Below are 18,495 nucleotides of genomic sequence, written 5' to 3' on the forward strand. Positions count from 1 at the left end.
ACCCACCCCAGATTCTGGGAAGGAAGCTGTAATCAGGCAGAATGCATTTGGGAACCATAGTGGCAACTGTTGGAGCAGGTACAAGCAAGTCTCCTTGTTAGTGAATGTGGTTCCTCCAGCACTGCTCAGACCTGAGGGGCACTAGGGTCAAGAGTGTGCCTTGCCCTCTGGCTGCTTGGCTGCAATAATGTCTCCGTCAGCCAGTTCTGTGCTGTGGATTAGAGGGAGGCTCTTGACCCCATGGACTCTCAGCCCAGATCCCACGCCATCCTGGAGGTTCTAAGTAATCTGCTATCCCATTACTGGATTCTGTTTCTGTTTAAATGATCCAGAATGGGTGCCCATTGCTTGCCACTAAGACACGTGCCTGAGAACACAAATGTGGAATAAATGGAGGGCAGAGGGGGGCAAAGCATGTGAAGAGAAGTGAAAGAAGTTCAGTGACGGGGAGAGGGAGGGATCAAAGACAAGGAAGGGGAAAAAACAGGCAAAAAATGTGAAAGGTCTGGTAGGAGCATGACTACTGGAAGAGGACAAACGGGAGTGTGGAATCGGGGATGACCGCAGGAAAAGAACTCCTGCTTCTGAATGCACATGTCACTACTTCAAAACTTGCTATGGGATGTCAGTGACGGATGATAATGCCTGCCTTCTGGTGGCAGCCAGGCTTCAGAAATCATTACGCAAAGAACTTAACATAGTAGGTGCTCTATAATTTATAACTGCTGCTGAGAAGCATACTCCCGGCAACATCTGGAGGAAGGCTTGTTATCCCCATTTGATGGATGTGCAATTTGAGGTTCAGGGAAGCTAAGGAAGTTGACTTGGGTCATGTAATTATCAAGTTCTGGAGCGCAAGGCTGTCTGATTCCTAAATCTGTGCTCTTCCACAGCATGCCACCTCCCCGCAACCCACCCTTCCCCAGCACATGGGACTTCCCTATTCACACTCTAACGCCCTGTCCCTGGACCAGTGGCACACTCTTCTCCCCTCCCCCTCAGCTTCTCTCTTTCCCTTCTCCCTTCCTCTTAACTCAGTCACTTTTCAGTATTGATTAAATTGATTACATTTTATTATCGATGTAATTTATTCCCCTTTAGGGTCCCCTTATAATCCCATCTCTGACTCCACTGATCTGAAATTCCTTCTCATTCTTTCTAATGCCTTCCTAGTCCTCCCAGCAAGTGCTTCCTCTTGCTTCATCTTTAATGTTTCTCTTTATAGGAGTTTTGCTACATCTTTTCTCTCCCCTTTCCCTCCCGCTTCCTTCATATTCTATTCTGTTTGTGTGGGATATTTTTTTTAAGTCCTTCTGCTCATACTGCCGGACGGAGGCAGCCTTGTGTAGTTGAAAAAGCAGGGACTGGGGAGGCCCATGGCTTGGTTTTAGGTATTGTCATTGCTGGTTCCCTGCAGGTCCAAGTCACTTAGTCATGCTCCTACTAGACCTTTCATGTTCTCATTTGTGAAATGGGAAAGTAGTACCTGCTTTTCCAAACTGTTATAGGAATTAGATGGGATCACATGTAGGAATGTCTAGAGCCCATCTTAGGTTCTTATTGATGTGAAAGTAAATCCAAACACGCTATGGTATCTCACTTTCTGTTTCCTATCCAGACTCATGCAACAAGACCCTCACCTCCATAACTGTTCCAGCCATCGGCATCTCTTTTGGGATTTTGAATGTTTGAAGCTCTTATTCTGTCTTTCTTTTCTTGGTGGGCCAGATTGTGGAGGGAGGGAGAGAAGAAGGAAGGAGGGAAGAAGGGAAGGAGGGAGGGAGGGAGGGAGGGTAGGGGGGGGGGAGAGAGAGAGAGAGAGAGAGAGAGAGAGAGAGAGAGAGAGAGAGAGAGAGAAACATTGATCGTTTGCCTCCTGTGCACATCTTGACCAGGGATCCAACCCACAACCCAGATATGCGGCCCCTCCGGGAATCAAATCTGCAGGGGACAACACTCCAATCAACAGAGCCAACCGGCCAGGGCAACAGTCTTTGTTGCCCTCAAGATGATCTCTAGAACCCAAACTCCAATTCAGGAGGAGAGTTGATATCTCCTGCTTTGTCTCTATTCTGTCTAAACTCAGTCTTCCATCAGTCCTTTTCATACCCACAAATCCACCATTTGTTTTCTCCCTGTTGATCACTGATTGCCCTCTCTATAACTCACACTGTCCTTTTAATTCTCCCTGCAGCATGGTGACTAATTCATCACCAGGCCCATTGTTGCCTTTCCTTCTCTCCGCCACCTTTTACCCAGGTACTCACCTTCCCCAGGTACTCACCTTCCCCAGGTACTCTTTGTCTTAGTTCCGCCACCCCCTCAGCATCTTGACCTATGCAGATCCCAGCTCCATCAGTTGGTAGAGGATCAATTACAAAATTGAGGTCAACTTTAGAGCTTATCACTTCACTGTTGATGTCTCCAAAATAAATCACTGCAAACATATCTATTACTGCTATCTGCTTCTTTGCCTCTGAAACCTCTCTGATGTAAGTTCAGATTGTTTTTCTCTACCACGTACAAGTTGGCTAATTTTGAGTAACAACCTCTCTGAGCCTTAATTTCTTTTCCTCTAAGTGAGGGAATGGGTAAGGGAATGAGCCAGCAGATGTAAATGGGAGCACCTGGTGTTCTCTGGCACATAGTCAGTCCTCAGCAACAGTAGCTTGATTCTACCTCCACATATCTGTTTGTTCAGTCCTTCTGTGACCTCTGTGTCTCTTTGCCTTCATCTCTCCATTTCTCATTTCCCTTTGCAGAACACTGCCACTCCATCTCATTTAGAGCCAACTCTCACCATTGTCTCTAACTTCTCTTTCGTGAAAAATGAAAGAATATTTTAATCACCGTTGTCTTTCCTCATTTGTACTTGCATCTGTTTGACTGATTTCTGCTTCAGCCCAGTACTTCTCTCTTTCCCTTAACAATTCCCAAATTTATTATCTTTCATCGCCAGCTCATACCTCTCCCTACCTTCCGCTCTCCCTGTTCCCTGCCCCCTAAATCAAGCCCTTCTTGTTCAGTGATTTAACTGCAGTCATTCATATCCTTCTTACGCCATCCACTCCAATTCCTCCCGCTACTCCCTGAAAGTCTCTCTCTCTTTCCTCGCTCACTCTGTTGCATTTTCTTTTTTAAGCCCACTCATCTTTAATTCATCCCCATCATTCATTCGCTTGTGCCCAAATCTCGGTACCTCTTTGCCTAGTTAATCATTTGACCGATTCCTGTGTCCTTCCTCCTTCATTATATACTCATCTTTGTTCACCATTAACAACTATTAGCAGAGGGATCTATATTTCTTACAAATCCTACCACTGCTGTATTTTTAGGATCTTCTTTGAGGGCCCAATTAGCTCTTCCGGAATGAAACCCTTTCTCTCTGGGACCCTGCTTTAGGGGAAAAAAAAAAAAAAAAAAAAAAGTAGGAACCTTGCAGCATCTGTCCTATGTTTATTGAAGCTGAACTGCTAGCCCAGTGCATGAGGATAGTGTGATAAAAAATGTAAGTTTTATTCTCTGCTATAGAGTACTAGGTCATTTTTCTTCCTGTATCACATTATTTGTATCCTTCTATTTTGAAATGGTGAAGGCAATGTCAGCATAGAGTGACTATTTTCACGTTTTCTGGATGCCTACTATGAGTTAGGCAAGGAACACAGTTTCTTATTTAATTTTTACAACTACCTCAATCTCTGCTTCACATGGGAAGGATTGGGAACACACAGGAAATGCAATATGATGGGCAATTTACATCTAATAAAGTCCCTCATAAGTTCTCCTTACCACACATGAGGACAAGGAGAAAACGAAGAAAGAAGTAGACTCCTCCAGATGGGTAGGGGGCATGTTTAACAAGCAGGGGGACTTACCTATAGGGCTTATCTTGGGCAACCAAGGCCTTAACAGGGTTCACTCACGTTACACTGTCCAGGTGGTCTCAACAACACATTGCTCTCTCAAGGTTGCCTCCTTGAAGCGGCTCAGGCTATGGGAATGGTGGGTGGAATATACATTTCAAGGACAGGAGAGGGGGTTAGGGGCCTCTGATGGCCCATTGTTTGGGTCCAGCTCATATGGTCCACCATCGGTCACATCCTCCAAGAAGACCATACAGAGTATCCATACTTTAGTAACAGGGATGATACAATTACTTTGCTAAAAGCACAACCTCAAGCATAAGACAATACTGGTTTTGAATTTCACCTCCGCCATTTAAACCTGTATGGCCATGGACATAGTAAGGAGAGAGCAGATATCTTCTCACAGCCTGTATCTTTAAGTTTGTGGATGCCTGCTGTTTTGCATTTTTAAAAATATATTTTATTGATTTTTTACAGAGAGGAAGAGAGAGGGACAGAGTGTAAGAATCGATGAGAGAGAATCATCAATCAGCTGCCTCTTGCACACCCCCTACTGGGGATGGGTCTGCAACCAAGGTACATGCCCTTGACTGGAATCGAACTTGGGACCAGTCTGCAGGCTGATGCTCTATTCACTGAGCAAAACTGGTTTGGGCTGTTTTGCATTTTTAAGTAATACTATTTAGCAACCTTTAGAGCCAGGGCTCAAATCCCAGCTTTCCCAGTTGCTAACTTTATGTGTTGATGGCACAGGCTAGTTATTTATCTCTTCTAGCATCACTTCTTCATCTATAAAATGGGAAAGGTAGAATCTCTCTATTAAACCGAGGGACAGGTTCTGGTGTAGTAGATGAGCTGTGGCAAAACCCCAAGACTGCCTGCTTTTCAAGTCTCCTGCACATTTTAGGACAGCATGTGCTGCATTGCTTGGACTCCCAGCCCCATGCCTCCTTTCTCGGTTTCCTCGCTGTCCTAAAGAGCTCTGCGGAAACATCACTCCCAGGGCCATGCTCCATGGACCTCAGAGAAGCAGAGGCCGCCCCCACTCCTGACCCACTTACTGAGCTATATTTGATGACTATTGTACCAGAATCTGCACACTCAGCAACTGGGCTCTGCAGCCTCCCTGTGTCTCCTGCAGGTCCAGCTGCATCCATCTCGTTCTAGAGACACTTTCAGCAAAACCTATTGGGAGTCCCTCTTCCTAGCTCTGGGCACCATATGTAATACATATGTTATTTTCAGTGTGGTGGTGGTATGTGTGTTTTTAACTGAGGCTCTAGTCTACAGAGCGAAAAATAATAGTATATATATATATATATATATATATATATATATATATATATATATATATATATATATAAAGAACCCTTTCTTCTTTCTCCATCCCTTCCTCTCTTTCTCCCTCCTTTTTTTCCTCTCATCCCTCCTGCACAAATTCTATGGAAGATGATGCTCCAGGAACAGGGATACAACGATGAACAAGACAAAAGGGTCCCTGCACTCATGGAGCTTACACCCTAGTCAAGAGATAGACAAAAATAACAATAAAAAATGAATATATGGGAGGAGGAAATGGTGAGCAGCTACTCAATGCAGATAAAGTTATAGTTATGTAAGATGATTAATTCCTGAGACTTGCTGTCCAACGTTGTACCTGTAGTTAACAATAGTATATTTGAAAGAGGGTAGGACATATTAACTGTTCTTACCACAACATAATCAAAAGAGAATATAATGCAATGTTCTATGATGGGAAAGAAGATTGTCCTACAAGTAGAATACTGAGAGAGGTATGAAATTCTATTTGAGGACCAAGTGATGCATCTTTGACAATGTGACAATTAATCAGAAACAAGGAAGGATGAATAGGAGTTGTTATGATGGATGCAGGGATTGGGGAGGGAATTTAGGGGGCAACTGCAAGCAGAGGGAGCAGGAAGAACAAAGACTCTGAGAGAGAATTTGGCAAAATCTAGGGGCCAAGCATTGGAAGTCACTATGGCTGGAGAGCTGAGAGGGAAGACTAAGAAAGGATGGAATGAGTCTTGGAAAGTTAGTATAGCTTCCATTTTGCAGATCTATGTAGGTCATGGCAAGAAGTTTGGATTTCATTCTAATTATAAATGGAAAGCCATGGACAATTTTACATAAGTTGATGGCATAATCATCTACATTAGTAAAAGAGAAAGATGCAAATTGACTGTACCTTCGCAATGCTCATCAGCCAATCAGGAATTAGTATGCAAATTAACCCACCAGTTAATTTGCATGCACAGGCACTGAGCAGGGGAGGGTTGCGGGGGGGGGGGGGGGAGAGACACACTTGCATTGTTGCCATGGTAACGATGCAGGCATTCTGTACCACTCCAACTACTCCAGGCCTCTGGGCAGCAGGGGAAGGTGGAAAGGTGGCTCCAGGCCGGAGCAAAAGTGGTGCTGGCAACCAAGGGAAGGAACACCCATTCTTGCACAAATCTTCGTGCATCAAGTCTCTAGTATATTTATATTTTTTAAATGCTACTTTGGCTTAAGTGGGGAATGGATCTGAGTAGCACAAGCAAAGAACAGCAGGCATGCAGCATGGCACCTGTCACACTGTCCAGGTTTAAATCTCTCCAGCATGCAGGTTCCCCATTACAAGCTCCCCAGCCATGAAGCCCTATAGCTGGCACACACTGATAGTGGGAAACCCATTATCTCCATTGAAAACTGGGTCTGTCTTTGGTCAGCTCTGACCAATAGAATGTACTGATTTATATCTTCCATGCTGAATCTATCACTTATTGGTTCAAATTCCCTATGTGGGCAAAATCACATGGAGTAAGTTTCACAATAATTCTCCAAGAATCTGGAAGGCATCTATATTTTCTCTTCCTATTGGATAATAACTGTTCATGTTGGCCACCTCCACAATGATCTGCCTGGGTATTAAAATAAAATTAAAAGCCACATAATTAACAATAAATTCCACTTACAGTTAATGTGTCTATTCTCAGCCACATAACATTTGCCTTTCACAACCTTGTGAGCCATTAGGACAGGGATTTCTAGCCTCATTTACAAATGACTAAGAGTAAAATTCAAAGATGCCATTTATCCAAGGTTGGGAAGATAACAAGTTTGAAGAATTGGGTCCTGAATCAAGCCCTACAACTAATCCAAGCTTCTTTCACCCTAAAGTGAGAGACAGCATAGATGGCAAATAAACTCATTGGTTCTAGTATCAGATTGTCTAAATTCAAATTCTGACTCTAATACTTGTTGTGTGGCTACAGTAAAATTACTTAACTCTCTGAACTTTATTTTTTTTTGCTTTGTTTTTAATCTGACACCAATTAACGCACATACTTTGTGGAGTTGGATGAGGATTAAACAAACTAATAAATGAAAGGCATGAAGTCTATATTAATAATCATTAAATGTTAACTATTTTAATACCTTAGACTTTCTTGGTCAAAAAGAATGGTGGTGAAATAAAAGTTTCTGTTGGGTTAGTACAAAGTATCTTGGTTTAGAACAGTGGTCAGCAAACTCATTAGTCAACAGAGCCAAATATCAGCAGTACAACAATTGAAATTTCTTTTGAGAGCCAAATTTTTTTAAACTTAAACTATATAGATACATTGTTATTAACTTAATTAGGGTATGTGGTATTTTGTGGAAGAGCCACATTCAAGGGGCCAAAGAGCTGCATGTGGCTCTCAAGCCATGGTTTTGCCAACCACTGGTATAGAACTCTACCATAATGTAATGGGCAAGATACATGAACAGTGATATGATTCTTCATCTTGGATAATCATACCTACCTCACAGAGTTGCTGTGAATAGTATGTTCTACAACTAACAAGAGAAACTGCCTAGCCTCAAGAACTATGTACTTAACACATGTTATTTCCTTCCTCTCTGTGTTGACTTAGCTTAATTCCCTGAGGAAAATTTCTCTGTGGCCCAGGCTGGGGTAGGCACCCTCCTCTCTTTTCTCTTAGCACCTTGCACCTACCAGGAGCAGAGCATGAGGAGCATCTGCTAGTCTGTCTCCACCTTTAGACTGAAGTTGCTTGATGTGCCAGGTACTGTTCTAGGCATTTTGCAAATAATAGCGTGTCTGTGTCTACTCTTCCTATGAATCCTAGGAAGAAGGTGGAGTTCTATCACCCTTTTCCTACCAATTAGAAATCAGAGGCAAAATAGGGTAGAGTCATGCATCCCAAGTTGCAGGCATCCCCTGGCTGGTATAGAGGGGTGAATCCCTTGTTCCTTGCTGTTATTTGACCCTCAGTGCGGATGTCTTTCCCAGAAAGAGGACTTCCATGACTCCCAAAGGCCAACCCAGTGGTCGGCAAACTCATTAGTCAACAGAGCCAAATATCAACAGTACAACGGTTGAAATTTCTTTTGAGAGCCATTTTTTTTAATTAAACTTCTTTTAACGCCATTTCTTCAAAATAGATTCACCTAGTCCATGGTATTTTGTGGAAGAGCCACACTCCAGGGGCCAAGAGCTGCATATGGCTCATGAGTCGTGGTTTGCCGACCACTGGGCTAACCGATTCACTATCATTTCCATGTGGACGTTTCTCCACTACATCTGATTCGTGGACTGATTGATGGGTTGTCTCCATCACTCAAATGAGAGCTTTACGGGAAAATGACTTTGTTTCTCTTGCTTACTGCGGTGTAGCCAGCCTCTAGCAGACTCTGGCAGCCAGGAGGTGCCCAGTCAGTACTTGCTGAGTACATGAACACATGCATGCATTTATTTACTAGTACACGTACTTTGTAACTTAAAAACAATGGCTTGTGGACATTGTGCTTTGTGTTCTTACGAGTGTCAGTCACATTGTTAACTGAAGAGGGACCGGGGGATGAGGGAGACCGCACAGACAGAAGCCTCAGTGCCTTCTGCTGCTCCGAGGCTTCCAGCCCCTCACAGCATCCCTTCCCTCTGAGCAGTCTGCCAACAGCTGGTGAGGCACCCCCTGGGGGAGGCAGGAGGGGTCTCTGCTCCAGCTGACAGGATGGGAGCCGGGAGGAAACTGCCCTGGGGAGAGACAGACTGCAGTCATGGCATTACGCCTGAGGTTTGAGACGCCCACTAAGATTCACTGGGAAAAAATAATACTTGAAAAAGTGTAATGTCTACCATTTATCACCTTGGCCTACCGGTAGTTCATTCTCCCTGACAACTATGGAGATTCTTAGGAACTAATATATTGTCTAATGCCTACCTTGCCAAGACACAATGTGCTTCTTTATGGTTGTTATCTTTAATTCTCACTTGTTATTCTCGAATTAATTTTTGTTGCTCTAGGTCTTATGTAACCCATTAGTGAGATGTTTAAGTTCCCAAACAACCTTTCTGATCTATTGTCTCAGATTTTTTCACTGTGACTTTTGCTCTCATCAAAATAAATCTTACTATTTTCAGTATACATTCCCAAGTTCCCTGTTACCTAGCCCAGGTTACTTTTCTCTAACTAGTTCTCTTCATGTACCTATAGGACCCATCCTTCAGGGCCATTTCTGGTTCTCATCATATCATTTATATGCAATCATTTCCTTTTACAGGCCATTTCTTTTCTTTTTTAATATATTTTTATTGATTCCAGTGAGGAAGGGAGAGGGAGAGAGAGAGAAAGAAACATCAATGATGAGAGAGAATCACTGATCAGCTGCCTCTTAACTCCCCCACCTGGGGATCAAGCCCACAATCCCGACTTGTGTCCTTGACTGGGATCTAACCTGGTACCCTTCAGTCCACAGGATGATGCTCTATCCACTGAGCCAACCCAACTAGGGCTGTCCTTATTTCTTATGTAACTTACTTATAAAATTTAATGTTTTAGTTCATGTGCTACTGGCGTGTAAGGCTGTGACACTTTAGATTATTGCCTAGCAAATATTCATTCTCTTCCTCCTCTCACGTGAGGGGAGAGAATTTGCTGATGTTGAACTTGGCTGTGTGACCTGGGTTGGCTAGTGAGATACTGGCAATCCTGATGTGGGCCAACGCCTTTGTAATGGGGCTGCCTCTTTGTGCTTCTGCGTTGTCATGGTCACCAGACAAAGTAGGGTGACAGATAGAACAGACCTGGACCTTCCCCACAGTTTGGAGACAAGCCTAGCCAAACCAGGCTAAATCACACTGTATTGTCGCAGTAATAACGGGTTGATAAAAAGTCTTATCTCCTTTCCTATACTCTGAGTTTCTTGAAGCTAGAGATGGTCTGATTCATCTTTTGTCACATATGCAAAAACCAAAAGCCAAGCCAAGTCCTACTACATATTTGCTGAACAAATAAATAGATGAATAAATGAGTGGTCAAGGAGCTCTGAAGAGAGATTCAAGAATCAGAAAAACTGATGCACTCATTTGTTCAACAAAAATTTGCTGACACTGCCAGTGTAGCTCAGTGGTTGAGCATCAAGCCAGGAACCAAGAGTCCACTGGTTGATTCCCATTCAGGGCACCTGCCCAAGTTGTGGGCGTGATCCCCTAGTGGGGGCATGCACGATGCTGTTGCTCTCTCATTAATGTTTCTCTCTATTCCTTTTCCTTCCTGTGTCTCTAAAAACTCAATAAAACCTATTTTTTAAAAAAGAATTTAAATATTAAATACTTATTTTGTGTCAGGCATTGTATTCTGTGCTAAACAAGCCAGGCAGACTTGATTTCCAAGGCTCCTTGTGACTTGGGAAAGCTTGAGGATCAGGGATTCATAATGCAGTCAACGTACAAACTCTGATTATCCTTGAGTTGCATGCGAGGGCACCAAAATATTCAGGGGAGCGATAATGGATGGAAAAGAGTGAAAGATCCCTCTTTCTCCGCTGATTCCCATTATCTCAGGTTAAGAGCAAATCCCCAGACAGATGGGAAGGATTTGCATCCATTTGAAGCAAATGAGTAGAAGGAGCTGACCCAAGGGGTAATGCTGAAATCCATAGAGATGAGTATTGGTTGGTCATGTTCTTATTGCTGAGTGACACCTCTGTCCCTTTCCACTGTTATGCTGAGCCTCGAAGTCGTTACCATTTGTAAATCAAAAACCTGGACGCATGACACCCGGATCAGACAGTCTAACCTCAATGCCCTTTTCTGAGAGCTTTTATCCCGATTATTAAGTGTTTCTGTCACACTTTCTGGCCTCTCCCTCTCCCCACAATGCACTCCAAAGGTAGCTTGTGGCTGATGACTTCCCTTTCCCAACAGGAGGGCTTCCAGGAATGAGGGTCATCGTGCTGAATGAAGTGTGTAAATCACGGAAGGCATCAACAGAGCCAAGACTTAGCCCATCTTCCCTTGCCTTGGACACAGCCCCTGGGGAACAGAATTCACCCAGCGTGTGCTTTAGTTTCGCCCAAGGTGTTTTTGTTTGTGTCTGTGTTTTTGGAAGAGCAGGTGGCTGGTACAGATGGACTGTGAGACAGGAAAGGCAGCATTCGCAGGGTTCACAGGATGACTCTCGGAAAGAAATGCGTGTCTGTTTCCAAAACCAGCACCTCTCAGCCTGAGAGAATACGTTGGGGTTTTTGGCTACCTTCCATAAGTGATATTTTGATATGCTAGAAGACCCTAACAGGGACAGCCGCTGCCAGAAAATAAACTTTTAGGTGAAGGAGGCAAAATTCAACAGAAATCTCTTGACTAATCACTGTGCAATTTGAATGTGATAACGGGTGTCCAGCATTTAGGCCACCGGTTATTTAACGTGTGTCCGCAACAACAAAAATAAAGATAGTAATATTTATGGAGTCCCTACATTTATGTACCAGGCAGCATGCTGGATGCTGTGAAGGTCTCATCTCAGTGGAACCCTTTCAACAATACTATGAGCCGGGAACTGTACTGTCCATTGACCCAGGAGGAAACTAAAGTCCAGAAAGGTGAAATTCCGTATCCATGGTCACACAGCTAGTAAGGGATGGGGCCAGGATTCCATCTCAGGCAGTCTTATCTGAATTCCTGGTTACCACCAAGGCTTCCTACTCCCTCCCAAAATCAAGATCAGACGTATCATCAATGAAAGTGAACATCATCATTGCCATCATCGTTTCCTTTATCATAATCCTCATTATTCGATGCCATAACAAGACAAGTCCCTGCATGAGGTGGTGTTTTTGGAATGTTCCTACTGAAAAACAACTTGATCAGAAAGTGAGGAGGCAGGTTTAAGTGAGGCCTTTGGGGCCCGCCCCGCGGGAGGAGACAGAGGCAAAGGAAGGGAAAGGTCTTTAAAGTCCAAAATACTCGTTTCTGACTTCACCATATGGTAGCCTGGGCCAGGTTCTCCCTGAGTCATTAGGCACACAGAACCAGTGGCTTATAGTCTGGCCCCAGCCTTGCCTCTCCTGCAACCTTTGCAGGTGTCTGTGCAGTTCCTCTTGCTACAGAGGCAGGGCCTGTCTCCTCACCACTGAGTCAGGGCTGGGCCATGTGACTTCTTTTGACCCACAGGACGAGGCAGAGGGGAGGTGGGCCAGTGTGAGCCTGTGTGTTTTGGCTTCCTGTCTTGTTCCTCTGCGTACCCTCAGACAAGCGCAGGCCGGGACTAGCCTATCGTCTCAGAAGGAGGATGAAAAGCATGTGCAGCAGAGATTTCCGAGCTACGGTGCTGCAACCAAGCTAAGCTCAGAGCTGAAACCCAGCCGACTCCTAGACCCATTCATGAGCCTAGACTAGAGAGTTGGCCTCCACCAAACTACAGACAGGTAGCTGTAATAATCAACAATCGCTGTTTTCAGCCACTGCATCCGGGGGTGGTTTGTTATGCAGAAGCGGGTAACCTGCAGAGAGAACAACCATACACGCTGATGCCCAGGGCCTGGCGTAGAGCAGCTGTTGGATACTGGGTAGTCCCCTGGCATACCACTTCAATCAGAAAAGCCTTAGTTCCTGGCAGTTATGCTCCCCAAAGTATGTAAGATAGCCAGTCACACAGGTAGAGGAAGCCAGCTCAGGGAGACCAGGTATCAAAGCGTCCACTTCGGCTCCTTGCTGAGGAGTGGGAGTGCAGCCACAGACACCACGTGAGCCTCCTGCGCCAGAAATGTGCAGCACTCCTTTCCTCCCCTCCCCCCACCCCGTCAACACCCGATGGCCTGCCAGCCCCGAGCAAGTTCCCTGGAGTATTGCTCCCACTGCCTCCCCCAGGTATTTCTATGTCAAAGTCAGTTCTCCTCTTCCCTCCTGAATTTCATGTCAGTAAAAACGAGGGTCTGATTTAGCTCTTGGAACAGGACGTGGAGTTTAGGGAGGGCTGGGGGCACGGAGGAGAAAGGCGAGGGAGGAAAGGAACACCATTCTCTCCAAAACGGGCTGCCCAGATTTCAAGCGCTAATGAAATTTGAAATAGCAACAATAATTATGCTTTCCAGGACAAAGCCTCACGTTTCTCACCATGAATATTCATCTCCATGTTGTCTCTCGAAGGAATAAAAATTGGGTGAAACAGCAAAGAGCATATATACTTAAATTTTTTAAAAAAAACTTCTATTTTTACCTGGACTAAGGCAGGTGCCTGGCAGGCTTAGTCGTGTCCATATTGTAATATACGTTGTATCTGTGATTTGTGTCTAAGTCCAGGTGTAGACATGTTAAATGAAAGATGCTTAAAATGTCAAAATGGAAGTTGGAAGTTGGGGGGAGAAGATTGGAAATGATCTCTTTCTGGCTGCTAAATGGTCGCAGGTGCAATATCACTTGATTTTGAGCTTGGTCGCCAGGAATCTGACAAGGAAACAGTTCATCTTTTATTCGCTGGCAGAGAAGACTAGGAGGGTATTGCTAAGCTAGCAACGGAGGGTTGCATGCTGCTATCTCAAGTGGCCTTCCGTGGCTCCCAAGCTCAGAAGAACATCTGTGCAGCAACAGCCATTACAACGCCTAGCAAATGTAGACACAGCGTATTCGTCAGCTCCGGCTGCCATAACTCCAGACCACAGGCTGAGGGGCTTAAACAACAGGAATTTATTTTCTCACAGCACTAGAAAGTGGAAGTTCAAGATCAAAGTGCCAGCCAGATGGGTGTCTGGTAAGAGCTCTCTCTCTTTGGGGTGCAGATGGCTGCCTTCTGGCTATATCATCACGTGGCCTTTCCTTGGAATGTGTGTGTAGGCATAGGAGGAGGGTGGGGTGGAGAGAGAGGGCGGGAGAGAGAGAGAGAGAGAGAGAGAGAGAGAGAGAGAGAGAGAGAGAGAAGAGAGATCTTTCTCTTCCAAAAGGCCATCAAGTCTATCAGATTAGAGCCGAGGTTCATGATCTCATTTAACCTAATTACGTTCTAAAGGCTCTATCTCTAAACAGCAGCACATTGGGGGTTAGGACATCAAAATGTAAATTGTGGGGAGTCAGACTTCAGTCAATAGCACAAGGTATGGTCAACTCTCTCTGCAGACACTTGCAAAGGAGGCATGGTTTTGGCTGCCACCAAGGAGGAAGAAATGGTTTGGATTACCCAGCTATGATGTAATCTCTGGCCTATATTTCAGGGCTGAGAGTCAGAATGTCAGCATGGATAACCCCACTCCCCAGGAGGTAAGGGCTAGGGAGTTGGGGGCAGAGGAAGTGAAGGAGTGAGACAGGAATCACTTGCTTTAGCAAATCCCAGGGGAGCAGCAGGCCCAGTAGCTGTGAGCCAGGGGGCTTCCTTTCCAGGGCCCTGAGAAGCCCGGAGGTGTGCACACCTCAGCCATCAGGCCCAGAGCCCCAGGTGCAGGAGCAGGGCCTCGGGGCAGGTGTGCCCTGGGAGGCGGAGGCTGCAGGTCAGTAGGCTGATGGGGTGAGGGTGTGAGACAGAGCATCATAAGATGGTAAATACTGACACATTCAAACTTCCCCCAAAATAGCTCTCGCTGTGGTACCCACAACTTTGCTTAGAAACCTTCCGCAGCTGTTTGCTGCCTTTCTAATCATGGCCTGAGCTTCTCAACTTGGCATCATGGCTCTGTGGCCGTGGTTTCAGCGAAGTCTTCTAGCTTCTGGAAATAACAGGCATGGCTAGCCTTTAGGGAGTGCATGGCTCACACAGCTACTACTCTGAAAACTATACATATGGACTTACTTAATTCTGACAACAGCCTGGGAAGATAGGAGTTACTATTCTCATCTTATAGATAGAAACACAAAAAAAGGAGCCCATGGGAGTGAGAAGGTCAACCACGGTCACATCACCAGTAAAAAAGGGAGATGACACCACAGTCTGGGGACATAACTCCACAGCCCATGCTCATCAACATCACAGATATGCTTCCTCTCTGCACTTTACAGAGCAGAATGCCTGCCCTTCTCCCAGATACACCCTCTGTTTTTTGTTCCTGGGGTGTTCACCCTCATCCCAGCCTCTGTTGATTCTAATTCTCCCTTATACCCAAGGCTAAATTTAAGGATGTCTCCTGTTATGCCCAGACTTCGTGATCCCCAAGGACCACCAGGGAGCCGAGTCCGATGCAATAAACAAAAGAGCCTGTTCCATGCTAGCAATGGGCTCCTCCCACTCATGCCGGCAGCATGGCGGAAGAGAGCGAATTTCTCCCAGTCCAGGGGTTTTGAGGGCTAGGGATAACTCCGCCCTGGAGCTCATCCTCGCCCCGCCCTGCCCTTTCATCTCCCCCATGAAAATGTCCATGGTCTCGCCCACTGTAAGTGGTATCTCCCCATTCATATCGCACTGAGCATGTTATCTTCTCTTCTCTTATGGGGATTACCATTTGGTGACTGAAAGAAAATTAATACGATGGGAGTGTAATTTGTCAAATAATCATCAGATATGGATGCATCAAAGCTCTCTCGCTGGCAGCGAGCTCCTCTCAGGCACGGGATTGGTAGGCCAGTGTGCCTCACTGTCCCTAGAGCAGTTCTCGCACTGAGTGGCTCTATCAGCTGGGATCAGGTTCAATGGTAATGAACAGGAAAACTAAAGCAATACATGTAATAATATAGACATCATGTACCTCTCACATAAGACAAGTCTGGGAATAGTGCGGAAAAGCGCTAACATTTCCATGGTCATCAGGAACCCAGGTGACAGCCATTTTTCTGCTTCTTAAGCCCTAAGTGTAGCTCTGATTTTCATGGTCTAAAATGGGTGCTGGAGCTTCAGCCATCACATGCATGCATGGTCTCAGTATCAGGGAGGAAGAAGAGAAGACTAGTTATTAATACATGGTCGCTCTTCATTGCACAGCAGTTGGAGATGTCCTTTCTAGTTACTTAGTTGGAGGCATGGCCTCCTGGTTATGACTGAAATTGTTATTGAAGAAGAGATATGTAGGTGTAGGAAGCAACCAGCAATGTCATCATAGCAGATCCTCAGTAAATATTCGATTTAATAGCTATTTCTCAAAATCTACTCTGTGCCAGTCCCCATGGGAAACACCGAGGATATAGCATGCAATAAAGAAAGCCAAGGTCCCTGCTTGCTAAGTATTTATACTTTAGATGGGAAGATGAATAAGACAAAAAATAATAAAAAAGAATTGTGATAGGGGCTAAGCTGAGGTGATCATCCATAGCACCCCTGAGGGGATGAGACTTTGACTACCTATGGGATGAATACATTACCTGCTTACAAAAATAAAATAAGCCCTTCTTTTGTTCCATTCTAGTTAATGTTGGTAAGCAGGGGCACACAGTGGTGTGTGGACTGGGGAGGGGGATGTAGGTTTGGAGTAAAGAATATCATCAGATCCACCATATTCTAGAAATGGCGGGCCAACTTCTTATATTTTAGACAAATTCCTTAGCATCTCCCAAACGTAATTCCTTCCATCTGTGAAATGAAATAATATTGATTCTTTCGTAGAGACTGTGGGAGAGCTGATGCAGCACACAGTAGGTACTCAATGAATGTTAGCTTTTTTATGCCAAGCCAAGGGGATGCAGCTATATGGCATGCCCTCTTCCCCTCTTGCTCCTTTCTGCCCTCTGACACCAGGCAAAAACATCCAGTTTCAGCACAAGTCAGTTTTGGGTGAAACTGAGACTAAATTTTGATTTTTTTTTTCTCTTGAGTGGACATAAAGAGGGTCTGTCCCTTAATTACTAGTCATTGCCCTTTACACACAAGAAGTGGTAACCTGCTCAGCTCATCAAAGCATGCCCTTTGCAACACTGAACTAGACAGTGAACAGAAAGTACCTGCTAAGAGGCATCTTTTCTTGCAGTGATGAAAGCAACTGGAAGTGCATGCAAGTCCCGAGCCCTTGTTAATTAATCAGGATGCCTATGAAAAGCTTAAACGTCTTTGATGCGGAAGCTCAGCGAGGCTGAACCTTTTTTTTTCTCTTTTGTAGACTGGAGATGGGTAGACAGGGCAGCGCAAGGGGTGTGTGGGGGGAGGAGAATGAAGCACAGATAATCTGCTGCCTATGGGACAGATGTCAGAGGCAGGAAGGGGACCAGTTCCAAAGTCAGAAGACTATCATGCTCATGTGGTTCCACCCAGCCCGTAAGAGTAGCACAGCCAATGATTCTGGCACAGCTTTCTTCCCAGCATTCATTCATTCATTCATTACCGTATTTTTCGGACCATAAGACGCACTTTCCCCCCCCCCCCCAGAAGTGTGTGTGTGTGTGTGGGGAAATCCCTGCGTCTTATGGTCCAAATATAGCCTACACATATACTTTTAAAAAAAAGTTTTTTTACTTGCCCGGCTCTGTGTGGTCTCTGTGTGCTTGCCCGGCTCTAAAATGGTTCTAAATGCTGCTGTTTACTTTACAGGGTTGATTACATGTGTTTATGACTGTGATGTTGGGTTTTAATGCACATAAAATATTTTAGGACACTATTTATTTCAGAATCTTTTTTTCTTCATTTCCCTTCTCTAAAAACTGGTGCGTCTTATGGTCTGGAGCGTCTTATGGTCCGAAAAATACGGTAAATAGGAGTTGCAGGACGACCTTCATTCATGCAGCATGTGGCTAACCGCCTTCTACCACAGGCCAGGTGCGGGGTGGAAGGGTGAGGAAGATGCACTCTCTACCTCCTGCACAGTCTGGTGCAGTGGTTCCCTAACGAGGGTGTTCTCGTCCCCCAGGGGACTTTGTGGTGATGTCTCGAGACAGTCTTGGAAGCAATACTGCCTTGTGCTGAGTGTGGGCCAGGCATGCTGCTAAGCATCCTACCATGTACAGGGCAGCCGCCACAGGGAGTTATCCAGTCCAAAACGTCACCAGTGCCAGTGCCAAGGCTGACACAGTGGGACGGAGAAACATTTCAACAAGCACTTTCCATAAAGCACAGTAAGTGCAGGAGGCGAGCGTCAGGGAAAACCTCTGCAGAAAAGGCACATAAGCTGAGGCATTAAGGAAGAGTAAGGGTGAAGGGGTGGGGCAGGGATGGGGAGGGCAAGCAGGGGGACAGGTGTGAGGGCTCAGAGGCAAGGAGAAATCGAGAAACTGAAAGGCCAGTGTAAGTGGAGGGAAGAGGAAAGGGACAGAGGTGAGGCTGCAGGGTAGAGCTTTGTCTGAAGATGAATGCAGAGTCACTGAAGTTTTTTAAACCAAAAAGTGACACAACAGAAATTGATGCTAGAAACTATATTGCTGGGCACTGTTCTAAGTACTTGGGAGGAAATAACAAATCGGAGAGCTATGATACAAATTCCGCGTGAAGAATACTGGAGA

The sequence above is a fragment of the Pipistrellus kuhlii genome, unplaced genomic scaffold (assembly GCF_014108245.1).
Source record: "Pipistrellus kuhlii isolate mPipKuh1 unplaced genomic scaffold, mPipKuh1.p scaffold_m20_p_12, whole genome shotgun sequence".
NCBI classification, from domain to species: Eukaryota; Metazoa; Chordata; class Mammalia; order Chiroptera; family Vespertilionidae; genus Pipistrellus; species Pipistrellus kuhlii.